The sequence below is a fragment of the Zalophus californianus genome, chromosome 15 (genome assembly GCF_009762305.2).
Source record: "Zalophus californianus isolate mZalCal1 chromosome 15, mZalCal1.pri.v2, whole genome shotgun sequence".
NCBI lineage: Eukaryota > Metazoa > Chordata > Mammalia > Carnivora > Otariidae > Zalophus > Zalophus californianus.
In genome coordinates this window covers 32269663-32286352 of record NC_045609.1, presented here as the reverse complement: position 1 = coordinate 32286352, position 16690 = coordinate 32269663, and the positions used below count along the sequence as shown (strand labels likewise).

General features: G+C 56.3%; 1 protein-coding gene across 2 annotated transcripts in view; it reads right to left on the bottom strand.

The window, feature by feature from the left end:
• UNC5B (unc-5 netrin receptor B) overlaps positions 1 to 16690 on the bottom strand; it is an 81875-nt gene that overhangs the window by 22060 nt on the left and 43125 nt on the right. The window lies entirely within an intron of this gene.

Below are 16690 nucleotides of genomic sequence, written 5' to 3'. Positions count from 1 at the left end.
GGAGGGAAACCAGGCCAGGCCAGCCCATTGGTTCACCATCCACTTATGAAAATTGACTTTCCAACACCAAGCGCCAAACAGTCAGGTGGCTGGGACAAACGGTGGGGGCTAAGCTCCAGAGGGAACAATGAATTAAACTGCAGGGGTGTGCATCCGCCCAGCCCCTCACAGCCGGCCATGGCCTGCCACTGTTGCACAACCCAGTCCCTCAAGTGGGGTGGGGCCCCAGGAGGCACTTATCCCCTAACCCAGGAGGCCATGATGGGCCATGCATTGGCCCCTAGGTGCAAAGGGGCCAAGGGGACACTGTTCTCCAAGAGCCGAATGAACAAAACATGCCATCTCTTTATGGACCAGGAGCTCCTGCTAAGACTTAGGGTGGGGGTGGGGGGGTTCAGGCGCTCTGAGAACACGCAGAGGTTGTCACTGGCTCCAGGCGATCCGTCCCGGGTAGAGTGTGTGTGTGTGTGACCTGCGGGAGCGAAGGGGAAGCCCGCAAGAAGGTGTGAATCCAGCTCCATCTAGCATGTTCTGTGTGACCCTAGGATAGCCCTTTAACTCCCAGCGCGTTACTTCGTCTCTGAAGATGGCAGGGAGGTAAACACCCTCCCCTGGGCTGTTTCGAGGACCACATGAGCTAGATAAGCATGAACACCCAGGAGGGGCCTAGCACATAGTAGGTGCAAAGCTGTTGCATGAAAATGGCAACTAATGCTCGCCTCGCATTAGGTACTGTGTTGTTAGTACTGTATGCAGTCAGCTTACCTAACTCTTGCAACAACTCTGTAAGGTACTTATGTTAGTCTTTGGCTTATATGTGGGGCAACTGAGGCTCCGAGAGGTGAAGCAACTTGCTCTAGTGCACAGAGCTAGCAAGAGGTAGAGCCAAGGTTTGAACCCGATAAGCAGACCCCGGCATCTGGGATGCTGCCCACGCGGCCTGCCACTGGAGTAGCTCAGTAACATGGTGAGTGTCCCCGCATCTGAGAATCCTGATACATCCTGACACCAGCCAGGACCCCACAACTCTCAGAGCTCTCTCATTAAAGGGTCAGCGAGGTTGGAACAGTCCTTGTTTTGAAACTGAAGACCATCCGTGTGGGGTAATGACTGACCGAGGCTCCCTGGCCAGTGGGCAGCTAAACTGGGAAGAGCCCTGAGGATACTGGGGCTTCTCCATGCCCACTTCCCTCTGTCAGGCAGGGAGACCCCTTCTTTGTAGGTAGAAGACTGGCAGCCCCTAGGCTCTGGGAGCTTGGGCAGTTGATGGCAAGATGAAAGAGTGCCGAGGGAGCTGGACAGTGTCTCCCAGCAGCCTGAGAGCGGATGGAGCCAGGAGGGCATGTGGGCAGCAGAGCACTTGCAAGGTTCCAAGCACCCCCAACTGCTGCGAGCACCCTGCTTCAGTCTCAGGTATGGGGGGTGTGAGGCAGGGCGCAGACTTCAGACGCAGCCACCGCTGGTTCTGAAGTCGCCCTTACTGACCTCAGGCACCTCATCCGTGAGATGGGGGGACCAGGCCTCCCTCTGGAGGGTGGGAGAGAAGGTGCATGGGAGCCTGTGGGTCCAGGCACCTGCTAGCTCTCCTTTCTAACCGTGCGGCCCCCAGCCCCCAGGTGATGGCTGTCTTGGCTCTCTGCGGCACTGCAGACTGTATTTATGACTTGGTTTTATAACCCTAATGCGGCTCATTTATAAAGCAGGCGCAGACGCGGCGGAGGAAAGTAAACACGAGACATCCATTAGTGCAGCAGGGCCCGAGCCTGGCGGCCCCTGGCCCCACCTCTCCTCTCCACCCTGACACAAAGCTTCCTCTCTGGCCTTGGCAGGGATGCGGCTGGGGATCCTCATCGGTGCCTCTCTGGCCCAGCCAAGCAGGGGAGCTCTCGATGTAGCTACTTGCAACATCCCCACCCCCCGGGGTGTCCTGGATTCAGATGTTGCCAGGAGACAAGGACTAGGTCTGACCTGAGAATTCCTCCCCAGGCGGACCACCAGCAGACTGTACGCTTGCCAGGTATGTAGTAGGTGCTCAGTGAATGCAAATTCAATAAAATTGCTAGGCTGGGCTCCTGCCCTCATCAGTGAACACTTCTCCCTGGCTTGGGCCCTTGAAGTTGAGGGAGGCTCCACAGGTATCCCAGCTGAGGGCCAGCCTAGAGGGAGAAGAGTGATGGAGTTTCAGGGTCCCCGGGGGGCTTCCTCTGCCTGAGGCTTTCCTCTGAACTCTCGGAGGCTCGCATCAACCCACACACAGCTTCTGAAACTTCTTTGGTCTTTAGTGTCTTGGTAATTTTTATCCCAAGGCCAAAAGAAATTCCTAGTGGTTCTGTTTATTAAATAGTTAGAGCCAAACAGCTTGTGTGTGTGTGTGTGTGTGTGTGTGTGTGTGTGTGTGTGTGTCCTTCCTAACAACTTGGTAGCCATATTGTTGAAAAAACAATACCCATAAGTAAGTCAGAGGGGGAGACGAACCATGAGAGACGATGGACTCTGAAAAATAAACTGAGGGTTCTAGAGGGGAGGAGGGTGGGGGGATGGGTTAGCCTGGTGATGGGTATTAAAGAGGGCACATTCTGCGTGGAGCACTGGGGGTTATGCACAAACAATGAATCATGGAACCCTACATCAAAAACTAATGATGTAATGTATGGTGATTAACATAAGAATAAAAAAATAAAAAAAACCCAATACCCATAAATCGGAGGAAAAATAAGATTCGTATTCCATTCCTAAAGAGGCACACTGGCTAGTCATGGGGGTGTGCACACTGCTTGGGCACAGCTTCTCAAGTCTTGGAATCAGACTGGCCCCTCCACCCTCATTGTCTGTCTCAGAGTACTTCCAAATGCTCAAATCCCACCTCTGCAAAGACAGGATGCTGTGTGAAGGACAGAAGTGTGATACAATGTTGAAATCGAAAGCTATCTTGAGCAAACAGTTGTGGCAGTGTCTAGCAAGCTGTTCAGCACAGCTGTCTTTCCTCTAAGATGAACAATTTCCCATAGCACCCCTGGGAATGCATGCAGCACCCTGGGGTGCTTTGGCACACCGTTTGGGAAACTTATTATTATGCCCCTCCTACAGACGAGGAAACAGAGGCCAAGAGAGACAAAGTAACTGGCGCAGGGCTGTACAGCCAGGAAGCAGCAGAGAGCGAGGGAGCAAATCCGGGCATTCAGGTACCTGAATCTGACTTCTGAATTAGAATTGGCATTTGCTTCCACTATGTGGCAGGTACTTTAAATATTTTGCCCAGTTTACTTCCCACAACCCCCAAGGTGAGGATTATCTTCCCATTTTCCAGATGAAGACTTGGGGCACCCAGGGACTTGCCCCATGGCAAGGTCCCCTTGTCGGTGGGAGGAAGGGCCAACTCTCCCCGTCACCTGTCACCCTGGCTTCGCTACAGGTCTTCACAGAGGAGACTCCAACACTGAGAAGAGCTCCCAGCAGAGGACAGCCTGCTTCTGCCAGGCCAGATCCGGATCTGGAGTTCCAGCTGGCGGGAAAATATCCCACATCAAGTGCATTTTTCTAATAGCACAACTCATTTAAAATGCAACCTGCCTTTAAAAGCCACATACACGAATGGCCTGGCTATCCCAAGACGAGGGTAGGAGGGCACATCCTCCCAACAGATGTAACCACAGACGGTCAAACGCGGGAAAACGCCAGGAGGTCTGGGTCTGTACCCCAGCTGGGGACTGGTGTCACCGCTGGCCTTCCTCTGACCACACAGCCCCCATCTCGAACACCGAGAAGCTGGTGGAACCAATCTCTCAAGTCTTACTCTGATTTGATCACGTTGAGATTAGAAGGTGTCTTATGTGGAATGTGTCCGTGTAGGACGGTATCCCACTGGGTCCGTTTTTAATTCCTGAAGCGAATTTCCTTCAAGCGTGGTCACCTTTTTTTTTGCCACTGTTAATCCTCGCTCAAAGGCCCCGCACAGACCGTGGTCCTACAGCACTATTTGCTGCTAGGCTCTCCCAACCAAGCCCAGGCCCTCCTACCCCAGGCCTCAGCTCACCAGGACAACCAGCACCTCCAGGTTGGACCTCTGGTGGGCGCCATTCAAACCCTCACTTCCAATTTACCTACAGCTGCCTGAGGGCTCTTGTCGGGTGGTGTCACGTGGACGTGGATTCATAGGGAGACAGGTTACTGTAAGGGCCGTCTTGTACAACACCCCCTCAGCCACTCCATCCAACCTTGACTCACATCCCTCCAGGGACAGGGAACTCACCGCTGCTTTTCTCCTTTGAATAGACCTAACAGAAAAGTCCTTCTTACTTTCAACTGAAATTCACTGTCTGAGGTTCCAACCATTGCTACAATTTTAACTTCTGAGGTTCCACAGAAGAGTGTTTCCTCTGGAGTACGGAGCTGCCTTCCCTGGCCTTCTCGCCCTGCTTTCAAATATTCATGAGACACAGTTTTGCACCCCCTCACCACCAACCTGGCTTCCTCACAGACAGGTTCCATTTTGCTCCCAACCCACTTAAAATGTGGGGAGGAGGGGTGACCAGGGTGGGGTCTGGCAGGCACGTCCCTGCTTCCAGCAGTTCCAAGGTTCCTTAGCAGTTTTGGTGGCTGCTCTGGAGAGCAGGGAGCACACTGCACCTTCCTTGGTGTCCCCCAAGGTGTTCAGGACCGAGTAACCGGCCCCTAGGAGGGGAGTGGAGCCTGCCGAACACAGCCGGGAGCCCAGGCCCAATCCCCACCTGCCAGGAGGAGCTATGCTAGATTGAATGCTCCCTCCCAGGGGCTGGGCCTGGGCAGGGCCCAGTGTGGGGACACAGGCTCCCACTTGGCAGGGAGGAAGTCAAGGCCATGGGCTTGCTTAAGAGGTGCCAGCATCTAAGCCACTAGAATAAGCAGGAGCCAGGCCCTTGGAGGTGAAGGAGGTAGCTTCAGGACCAAAGTGAAGAAACTGTATTTTCCAGAGCTACCCCTGAGGGGAGGGAGAAGCTAAAACTAGTGTTCAGACATTTCTGAAAGGGAGACTATCACCAGACACCCAGGGAAGCCAGAGGGCTTCTGCTTCCCTTATGGTGACCCTGAGAGGGATGGGTTCGAATCCCCACTCTGCCACGGAGACCTCAGGAAGGTTGTTTTACCTCTTGGGGCCATTTGTAAGAAAGGGGAGAACAGGCAGAAGCATAGAAAGGCACAATCAGAGGGGCCTGGAGCCCTACATTCCACCAGCTCAGAGAGGGAAAGTGACTACTCAACATCACACAGCAAATCAATAGCCAAGCTGGACCAGAGTGCAGTTTCCGCTTCGGGGCTGAAGAGGGTAGACAACAGCCAGGGCAGGGCTCGGGGCAAATGTCTGGTCCTTGTATTCCCCCTGCCTGGGATGGAAACTCATTACCACCCATCGCAGCCGGGGCCACCTCTGGTCTTGCCCAGCGCAGAGACCTCAGCACGAGGCTGCAGGGGTTTGGTATGGAGGTCCTTGAAACCCCCACCCAGTGGTTTGTGTCCCCAGGCGGGTGACAAGGCCGGCCCTGAGACCCCTAGGCTCAGCAGCGGGAGGTGGGCATCTGTAGCTGAGCAGGGCCATGCGTCTCCAGGGCTGGCTGGCGTTGAGGCAGTGCCCACGCCTACGGGGCAGGGCTGGGAGGGAAGAGGGGAGCGGGCGGGAGGTGAGGGAGAGAGAATCACCCCACCCTGGGCACATTCATCATCAGCAATCACAGTCTCTCTAGCCCCTGGATGCGGGCTGATTCTCACCAGACTTGACCTCCCACTGCATGGAAAATCTCTTCCATTCACTGAGAGGCTGATGTGCTCAGTGGGGAGTGTGGAGGGTTGGGGGGGGAAGGAGCCCACTTATTATTATGTTTTAAAAACACATAAACCCCCCATGGAAGGACCCCTCCCTGGACACAAAGCCCTTCTTCCATCTGGCCCTGGCTTCTGGCGGCTGTGGGGTTCAGGCTGGGGCCCCCCTCAGAGGCAGTTACAATGGCCGTTACTGATGACAAATGGGGGCTGGCAGGCTTGGGGGACGCTGAGTTACTCCTAACAAAAGAGGGCCCTTGCACAGCCCTTTTCCCACACCCTCTGTAGACCCGCCTGTGCCCATGACATCACTTCCTGTGCTGGCCACAGGAAGTGGCCTCGCCGTGATGGCCAGCTGGGACAGCAGCTTGCATCCTGAAGGGGGGTGTCTGGCTGACCCTGAGAAATGGAAGGACTCAGGAGCAAGTGAGGGCAAGTGAAGGAGCTGATGGGAGGCACCGATTCCTGGAATGAAGGCCGGGCCCCATTTTATTGGGGGCCACACGACTTACAAAGTCAGGAGGGACACTATGGTTACTGGGCCTACCCTCAGACTCTCACTGGTGCCTGGGGAGCCTGTATTCCACACCCAAGAGACCAGACCCTGCTCCCACACCTTTCCTTCAGCCACTGGACTCCCTCAGCCTGGGCCTCTCTAGGGCTTATTTCTGGCTCCTCTTCCAAGCCCTAGGTCCCAGGGTGTCACTATGCCTGGACGCTTGGGCCCTAAGGAGGGGGCATTCTGCTTCCGTCTCTTCTCTCAGACAAGGGGCTCAAAGCCCTCTTATGCATCACATTCCCGATAATAACCTTTCACCAACATGCAGTGTGATAACAAACATCATCAATACAATAATCCTGTGAACTAGGTGTTCCATTTCACGGAGGAGGAGACTGAGGCTCAAGGAAATAAAAGGACTTGCTCAGGCTCACAGCTAATGAGAAACCCAAAGCTCTTCTTGTTAAACCACAGGCCTCCTTTGGCCCACGATGCCCCTGAGGGATTAGCAGGGGGCAGCTATTTTCCTGCCCATTTTGCAGATGAGCAAATAGAGTCTCTCCAGAGTTCACTAGCTTGCTGAAGGGAAGAGGGTCTTGGCGTCCTCACCCCAGCACCTGGCCTCCCTACCTCTGTGGGCCTGACAAGTCCCAGACTTGTTCTGGACGCCCCAGCCAAACAGAGATCCATCCTAGCCTGGAGGGACCTGTTGCTAGCCTGGTGCAGCCCCCAAGACATCACACTGAGACACACACACACACACGCTCACATGCAGACCCCACCCACGGTCACAGGCCGCCACCCTCTCCCCGGGATCCCTGCCACTAGGCTGGGACAGAGATTCCTTTCTCAGAACTGTTTATGTCAATGCTCTAAGGCACTGGCCGTGGCTCGGGCTCCTAGGGGACCCTCTATTTGGCCATCTCTTCTCCATTCAGAGTTGGGATGGGTGCGTCTGAGTTGCTCCAGTCCTACTAGGGAGGCCTCCCTTTCTCTCCCCAAGCCCATGTCCTCCCGCTGGGACCTCCTCACGGTGCTTACCCTACTTCCCCCTGCAATACGCGCACCTCGCAGTGGGGCCATCCTGTGAAACAGAAATCCATCTCCCTCTCCTGCTTGCACCTTCGGACAGTGGCCATTTGCGTCTAGAATGAAGTCCCACCCGGCATCCAACCCTCTGACTTCAGAGGCTCACCCATCCTCACTGACCTCCAAGCCCCTGGGCGTATTTCCTGCCCCTTGAACGTGCCTCCGTTATTCCCACCACAGGGCCTTTGCTGTTCTCTCCTGGAATGCACGCGCGCCGCCGCCCAATCTCCCTGTACTCCTGCGGCAACCCTCTGTCCCCAAGATCTCAGTGCCACCTGCCCCTCCCAAGTGAGGCCCTCCCTGACCGCCCCGTGTACACCGATCCTCCTCTGCTCTCCCCTATGCCATCCCGATTGTCCTGGGGCTTTCTGTTGTTTTGCTTGTTTGTCTGTTTTTCTTGACAGTGTTCAGCTCTCTCTGGAATACCTTTTTCCTGTATTTGATTGTTCCCTGTCTGTGTCTGGACAGGTCTGCTCTCTGGAAGGCAAGATCCTGGAGAACCTGGAAATCCTGTTTGCTTGTTTAGCTGGGCCTACTGGGGATGCAGGACTTCATCCAACACCTGGGGTGGCAGGTGGAGGGGGGAGGGAGTGGCCAGAGGGGACAGACGCACGCAGGTTGGGCTGACCTGAGCCCTGGGAGGCAGTCCATTTGGAAACCCGATCCTATAGGACACCGCTAACCCATGGAACCTCAGAGACCATCAAATCCTAGAGGACGGAGAGCAGAGAGGGTGTGGCCTGGCCTCAAAATCCCACCGCACCTGAGCAACAGAGCCCACAGAGAAACTGGGCTCTAGACTCCCGGGGCAGGAGGAGGAACTTTATTTTAAAAATCCTCCTTTTCCTTCTAATGAAAACACTTTTTTACCCCCTTGGCCTTTTCTGATGACCATTTAGGAAAAAATAAGAATGAAAATAAAAACCACCCATTCCCACCCCCCAGCTTACCAGAATTTACACAGGACATCAGTCCTCTCAGACTTTTATAGGCAGGACACATACTTTGTTACTGAACTGCCACCATATACAGGTGTATATTCTGTTTCCCTTGCAAGGTCCTTAACTGAAGACTGAAACCACAAGCCAAATGCACAAGGCATCTCTGTGGCACTCAGCACAGTTCTACACGTCCAGGGCACAGGCCTGCTGGGCTGACTGCCCCCCCCTCCCCGGCACAGCATCCCGGGTCGCTGGAGAAGCGGCAGGATGCAGGGCTGGTGTGGGGAGCCACTAGGCAATGACATCAGGTTGGCTTGGCACATTTGGGAGCTAGACAGAAAGATGCCCGGGGTCCTGTCTCTGTCCCCCAGAAGAGTGAACAAGCCCATGGGTACAGCAGTGTACTTATGTCCCTGCTGTCCTTCCAGGCGAGGTGTCTGCATACCCTCCTGGGAAGGCCAGGGTCAGGCCTGTTCTTAGAGCTCAACAACCCCTCCTCGCAAAGGGGAGACAAACGCCCACACACCGCAAAGCAGAAAATCGGCTATGATCCTTGCCCGCCGCCCTCGGCACCATCACCACGCCTGGCCAGACCCTGCCCCAGTGCTGGTTGTGGGCCACCTGGCAGGCACCAGGAGGCAGCTCAGACCCTGGGCTACGGGGCCCTCAGACCTGAGGCCAAGCCCTTCCTTCCAGACAGGAGCAATGACTTGTCCAAGGGCAAACCGCCCGTCAGTGGCTGCAGCCACCCCAGTATGTGGGCATCACGTTCGCACAAAAGGAACCACAGCAGGGCCGGAGAAAAAGGGCGGCGGGCTCTGGCCTTGGCCAATCTGTGAAATGGGGCCTGGGACAAAGCAGGAGAGAGGAAGAGAGGCAGAGGTGAGTCAGGGGGAGAGGGACAGAGAAAGAGAAAGCTGAGAGCACCGGCCATGGAAGACGAGGGGAACGGGGCGGGGGCTCCTCCTTGTCCTTTTCCGAGCCTGGAATCCACCTGGGTTTGCGCTCAGGCCCCAGGATCGAGGGAAGGTGGCGTCCATCCCCGGTCTTCACCCATACTGCTGTTCTGCTTCTTCCGCAAGGCCAAGGTTCCATGGGCCTTGAGGGAGGCAGACCTTAGAGACTTGGGCTCCCAGGGGTCAGAGCAACTGATCTCAGGTCACAGAGCAGGTGGGAAGCAAAGCTGGGCTGGAACGTGGGCATCCTGGCAGCCAGCCCAGTGCTCTTACCCTTGCCTCTCTCTGGCTCCACCGGTGGGGAAGACCCTGGTCCTGGCCTTGGGTGAACAGCTGAGTAGTCAGCGCTGGAGCTGTGGGGAGACAGGTGCCACAGGCCAAGGGGAAGACCCATATGGCTGGTCAGGCACATGTCAAGGGAGACAGGGTGGTGGGCGGGGACTCACCCCCACTCATTCATTCATTCATCAGACGTCCTCATCTCCCCTTGATCACACCTACGGTAGGGCCTTGGAGAGCTCTGGCCAAGCTTCAGTCACACCCATGGGAAGCTTGCTGCCAAAGTTCAAGGTTAAGGATCCCACATCTTGACTCTCAGACTCCTGCTTCGTCTGCCTCCAGCCTAGCCCCACAATGATGTCCCTCTGCCTGCAGACCCACCATCAGTGCAGAAATAAATCTACAGCTGTTGTCTGCAGCTCCCTCCTTCTCAGTCAGGGAGCCAGCCCGCCTCCTCCAGGAAGCATGCTTTGACTTACTTCCACCTCGACTACTGGAGGGAGTGCTCATTCTCCAGGTCCCTATAATCCTTTGTATTTTTCTCGGGCTGAAACTCATGGTGCTGTCATTTGCTCGTGAAGCAAACCTGGGTGAGCCACTTCCCTCTGGGCCTCACTCTTGCCTTCTGGGACCTGGGGCCACTTTTACTTGCTTTGCCCCCCTCGGGTTGTCGGGAACATCAGGGTCAGAAGTGTGAAACTATTTTGCCAGGTAGGCAGCCCAGTGCTCTAAGTTTTATTATTGCTTTTTTGCAGTAAGAAATGGTGGCTGTGCCTTCCTGGGGCTGCCAGTGTCCCTGGCTGACATTTTGACCAATAGCTCAAGGATTTTCCTCTGGGTTCGAGGTGCCGGCCAGGTTCCCCACTCCCCACCCTGCCCCAACCTCCCAGCCACTGCCCGGGCCCACTCAGTGATGACCCACTCAGTGATGACATGGAGCTATAAAAGGCTGATGCAAGCTGGAAGGAGGGAAGGAAACAGACTTGCGTGGGGCAGGTGGAGCTCCACCCTCAGCCCCGTGGGACTCCCAGCCCTGCTCCTGCCTCCTTGTTTGTACCTGCTGATGTAATCCCTGGGCCTCCTTGGCTCAGGGCTCCGCCTGCTCACCTTGACCTCTGAGCTGGAGCCAGAGAAGTGTGAGAGGGCAGGTGCCTGACCCACATGCACCATGACAGGGCTCTTCTCTGGGGAGGGGGCGTATAGTTGGGCCCCAGGGAGAGCAGAGGGGAGGAAAGAGCCTGAAACACAGCATGGAGAAGAGCACGGGCCCTAGAGGAAGCAGGACCTGGGTCAACCTCAGCTCTGCCACCGTGTCACTTCAGGGGAGTTGTCCCATGGCCCTGAGCCCGTTATGTGACAGCCCTCAACGTGTCAATCTTCCATGCATTTCTCCAGCGGGATAAAGAAGTCAGGGGGAAAAGAGGTAGGGGGGAGGTGTGGCTCCGTGGAAGGAAAACACCAGAATGGTTCCTGCGTGATGAGGTTAGCTGCCTCACCTCCTGGGGCCTTGGCTTGTCTGTAAAATGTACACAATATCATGAGCCCAACTGTGCTCACTTCTCAGAGATGGGGCCAGAGGTGTGCAAGTCCGACATGACACTAAGGCATGTGGATGGCTCAGGGGACCTGGGGACAGTGGTGGGAGGGTTCTCTCCAGGAGCCTGGGGGTGGGGCTGTGCTCTCTGCCTGGCCTGGCCCCAGGAGACTCCTCTTGGGGAGAAAGGCATGGATGAGGAGCACAGGGCTCCCCAGAGGCCTCCAAGGAGCCTTCAAAAACACGCAGGTGGTGAGGACAAGAGCCAAGACACACTCCCGGAAACTGCAAGGCCACCTGCGTGCAGCTGAGGGCCCTGAGGCGAAGAGCCCAGGGTCTGGAGACGGCCCTGTCTCCCTACTCATTCTCAAACCTGGTTTCCCTGGAGACGCCTTTGCTCTTTCCCTGAGAAAGGGGAGGAGAAAAGAGCCTCATGCAGTTCATGGGTCTCTTTGGTTAACACTGAAGGCTCCTGAAAGATAGGGAGCGAGCCTGGTGGGAGATGTCCATCTCAGCTGCCCTGGACCCTGCAGCCCCAGGAGAGTGGGGTCACTTTCGGTTCTGCTAAGTTGCTCTGGAGGGAGAGCGGCACTCCAGCTGGGATTCATGGGCTTCCCTGGCCACACAGACCCACCTTCCCTTTCCCACGGCCTTGAGTCATAGCAGGTCACACGGGGAACCAGTAACAACGGCCATTTACAGGCCAGCCCGCTCCCAGACACCATGTAGAACACTTGGCATACAGCATCCAACTGAATACTCCCAATAATCTTTGGGGCAGGTACTCTTATGAGGATCCCGGCGCTGTAGGTAAGGAAACTGAGGTACAGAGAGGCTAGGTAACTTGGCCAAGGTCACAGAGCAGGGTTGTTGGCCCTTATATCTGGATCTCCCCGACTCTAAGCCCCTACTCATCAACCTCCACGGAGGTAGTTCTCAAACTGCAGCATGCGCCAGGATCCCCTGGAGGCATGGACAAACCCAGGGCACCATGGCCTTCCTCCTACACCCCCGGGCCCCCCTCAGCAGGTCCACGGTGGGGACTGAAAACGTGCATTTCTAACACGTTCCCAGGGGCTGCTGCTGGCCCACCGCTCTATGCTCTCTTGCCTCCCAACAGAAATATAAAACACCTAGCTCACAGAACGGTGCTAAACGGAGTCACCTCCCTTTTCCTGAGCTTCTGTGATTCAGCCGGAGACCTTTCAAAAGGAGCCAAAGGAATCACATGGCAGCATGGGGCCGGCCACCTTAGCTTAGATCGGCTCCGGTGTATGGCACTAAGGATAATGACAGCCATCCCCTGCACTTGTGTTCTGGCACATTCCTTAGCCTCTCGGGGCCTCAGTTTCCTTATCTGCAAAACGGAAGGGTTAGACACATTATATGCCCAAATTGTTCAGAGCAGTGCGTGACACATCAAAAGGACTTATTGAGCATAAGCTGTGTTGTTTTTATTATTATCATTTGTCACTATCTACATCTATATTGTCTTTCCAACAGCGCTGTGAGGTTGCTGTGATATCCACCCCCATTTTTTACCTGAAGTTGCTCAGCAGGGTAAGCAACTTGCCCAAGTCACCAAGTGGTGGTGGAGGAAAGATTCGAAGCCAGGTTTGGGAGCCTAGTGGCAGGACTTGTCCCCCACAAGCAAAGAGAGATGCCTACTTCCTCCAGGAAGGATGGAGAGTTATTTTCTTATTTATTTTTACTTCTTGTTTATTTTCTTATTTATGTTTCCTGCACTTCCTTCTAGGCGCCCTCACGGAACCCAGGGAGTAACAGTGTCGCTGCTGAAGGGAGAATGTCTCCAATAGGAAACCGGAGCTGTGTCAGCCACCCGGGCTTGGTGACCCTGGCCAGCCAGACCCCTTCCCCCACACCCCTGTCTGTCCATCTGTCCCCTGGTCTGCTCCTCCTTACTGGGCACCCTCAAGGTGCAAGGGGTGGCTCAGCATTTTCTGAGAGGGGGGACGGTCACGGGCTTCTCCTGAGACCCTCCTGCCCCCATGGCCTCTGGGATCACAAGTTCAAAACAACAGAAGCTTCAGGTTGCCCTTGACGTAAAGGTTTAGTAGGTGTCTAATTTTAGCTGAGAAATACTCGGCATTTTCCCAGCCGCAGCCGCTGCCGCACTCCGTGCTGGACAAATGGCCTTGGTTTTCCTCCCTGATTGTTCTCAGCTGGGGGGCTAGGGGCTGACTCCAGCTCAGGACAATTGCCTTTGTGTCTGCTTCCGGGTGGCTCTTAATAACTCAGCGGAGAGAACGGGACGGCCTGGAGTTCTCAGCCCGAGCTCTCTGGCCCCTACCCCCATCCTGGCTGCAGGGTCCTCACTTTACAGTTCAGGGTATCCCCAAAATGTGGTATTTAAACAGGATTTGCTGGTCACAGCCTTCTCAAATACGCAGGGGTGGTGGCAGTGAAGGAGGGCTGTGGCCTACGGGGGGGGCCTCCCACTGGACAGATGAGGATGACAAGGCCCAGAGAGGGTGTGACTGGCCTAAGGTCACACAACACTCTGGCAGAGCTGGGCCTGGACTGGAGGTCCACAGTCAACGGTCCGGCGCTCTTGGCACCGCGTGCAGGAGAAATCCCACTGCCGTCTATGCTTCCAGCCAGTGTGGGGACACCTCAGAGCGAAAGATCCTAGGCTGCAAGCCTCCAGTGGAGATACCTGGAATGCTGCCTCATCACCGCCCCCGCCTCACCGGGCTGAGTCCTTCTGTCTGGAGGTCTCACCTGAAAGGTCACCTCCTCAGAGAGCCCAGCCCTGCCGGCCCCTCCTGACTACCTGGGGCCCTGGCTCTTCCTCGGGCATTTCTTTTTCCTTATTGCCCTCGCCACCACTTTCAGTTATATGCTCATCTGTGTATTTCCTTGTTCAGTGCCTGAGTCTCCACCAGGTCCTTGTCTCACCCCAGGGGACAGATGCACGCTGGCAATCACAACACCAAACCCCCTCTGTGGGCTCTGGGCCAGGGTCCCGGAGCCTCTGCCGTGCCAAGTGAGGCTGGGGAGGGGGCCCCAGGGGAGTGGATGGGGCCACTGGGGCCACTGAAGCCTCAGAACAGTGGCTCTTTGCCACCCAGTGTGGACATACTCAGATGTGCTCAGCAGTGGGATGTCCTCACTGGCACTTGCTGCTGGAACACCATCCCTGGCTGGATGGCGTGTGTGTGCCCACTGCTGACCCCCTAGCGCCAGCACAGCGCACAGTAGGTGCTTCAGAAGTGCTCTTTGCATGAGTGGATGAACCACCGGGGCTCCTCTGAGTTCTCTCCCTGGGAAGAGGCGTCGATTCGACCTAAGCCCCACCCTTCCCATGAATGGCTCTGGAAGCAAGAGAAATGAGGAGCCTTGGGGAAGGGACCCAGGGTCCCAACCCGGAGGGCTGTTTGCTGGCCTTGCAGCCCCCAGCTCTGCCTGGCCCCCCACCACTCCAGCCGGGACCCAGCATGCTATAATTAGTCCTCCTTCCAGCCTCCAGTAATGAGGGGTGCCGGGTGCCAGCCGTAATTACAGCCTGGTTAAAACGAACAGGAGCCGCCTCCAAGCCAAATTACAAAGTCTGCAGCCGGACTCCCTCCTGCCCTGCTCCCTTTTTATGGGGCTGGTTAGAGGGAGGGACTGGGGAGTTTACGGAGAAGACAGCTCGGGCTGGGCCTGTGGTTTCGGCACAGCAGAGCGTGGCGGAGAGCCGAAAGTCTGGGCCTGCAATGCTTTGAAACTCTCCTTGAGCCTCCCCTGCCCCACCTGCATCAAAATTCCAGCCAAAGCCCAGGTCAGGAGCGGGCAAAGAAACCAGCTCTTCCGACACTTTCATCAGCACCGCATCTTGGGGCTGAGCACTCTGGGTGCACAGCTGGACTCCCTGGGCACAGGCACCGAAGTCCCTACTTTACCCACCATGGTTCAGTGCCCAACGGACTTGCCCCAAATCACAGAGCTAGGGAAAGGGAAAACCCAGGGCTCAGGTCCACACGGGGAGAAGGTTCGGGAGCATAGGCACACTCCACCTTGCACAGGGCGGCATCGGAAAGGGCTTGGTAACCTTGAAAAAGATGAGTTTTGGGAGTCAAGGCCTGAGAGGCTCAGTGAAGGCCTTCTTCCCCTTTTGGAGATGGAGAAATTGAGACCAATTTCCAGTGGCTTCTCAGGATCCAGAGGCAGAGCCAGGATGAGGAAGTCCATGTCCACCTCAGAGTCTTGGGAAGGTAGAGAGTATGAGGGCTGTAGAGAAAATCCAGTTCAGGCGCAAACACATGGCACCACGGCCCATCCCGAGGCTGTGGCAGACATCGCCAATCAATGCCTGAACAGGGCCTCAGACTCCTTCTCGACACGGGACCACACTCAGCCACACCGATCAAGCAATGAAAAAAAAAGATTCCACCATCCCTGATTTGAACTGTCTCCACTCACCCCACCTTAACCCCAGGGGAAAACAGAGCCCAGAGAGCTGGGGCGACTTGGCCCAGTAACGGAGTGGCTCTTACTCCTTCCTGACCAGCCTCCACGGGTGTGCATCGGCCACTCCCCCTGCACCCTCAGCACAGCCCCACGGGCTCTGGGCCTCCAGTGTGGCAAAGACTCCGGATATGCAAGAGCCCTCCCTAGCCCTGCCCCCGCAGCACTGACCGGGCTGGCTGCTCCGCTGCTCTGACTGAAGGGGGGCTTTCGTAAAGGACCGCGGAGGAACAGGGTACTCACCGGTGGAGGGGTCCCCGTGCAGCAGTGGCAACCTCTGCACAGGGCCCCGGGCTCCCAGCACACCCCTTTCCTGGGCCTCCTGGCTGGGCTCTCCTCCCAGCCCGAAAAGCTGGCTCCAGCCACCCGCTGCCCACTCACCACAATTGGCCCATGGTGACTCAGTCTTCTTGGTTACCTCCCCCCAGCCGTTCTTCTGCCCCTGGCATCCCCCGCTCTAACAAGCCTCTTCAATAGAGCCTTTGATCCGGGCTCTCCAGGCTCTTGGACCAGGACAGCCGGCTGACTTCAGCGAGGGGTGGTGGAGAAAGGTGGGTCTGGGAGGACAGGGACCATGATGGGACAGGCACCACCCTGGGGTCCTCACTTTAGCGTGCGTGACTCCCCCTGCCTCCTCAGGATGACCAAAGGCCCTGAGCCTAGAGGCCCTCCAGGAGCGGTGAGAAAGCTGCTGAGATTTCTGGGAGGTGCTTGCCTCTCCCAGCACTGCTCGGCCTGGACCGGAGGGCATTTTCAAAAGGACACTTTAATTAGGGAACAGGGCGGCCAGCCAGTGGGATTATAGGCCACACCCGGTGCCATCAGAGGCCTCTAAACGCCCAGGCCCTGCCTGCCTGTCTTGCCTCCACCTATTGCCACTTCCTCCCTGGAGTTGTGAGGAAAGAGAGGGGCGGGGTGGGGGGGGGTGCTGAGTGCCTCTGCCTGTCGCCCCTACAGCGGGGCCCCCGGAAAGAAACACTGGATATCTCCAGTATGCCTTCTCAAACTGAGTCTGGATCTCAGGCACAGAAACACAAGTACTGGAGACAGTTGACAAAAGCAGAGAAGCCGTCCTCTGGGCAGGAGGTTGGGAGCAGTTCTGGGCCACCCCTGTGCTGGGCCACGGAAG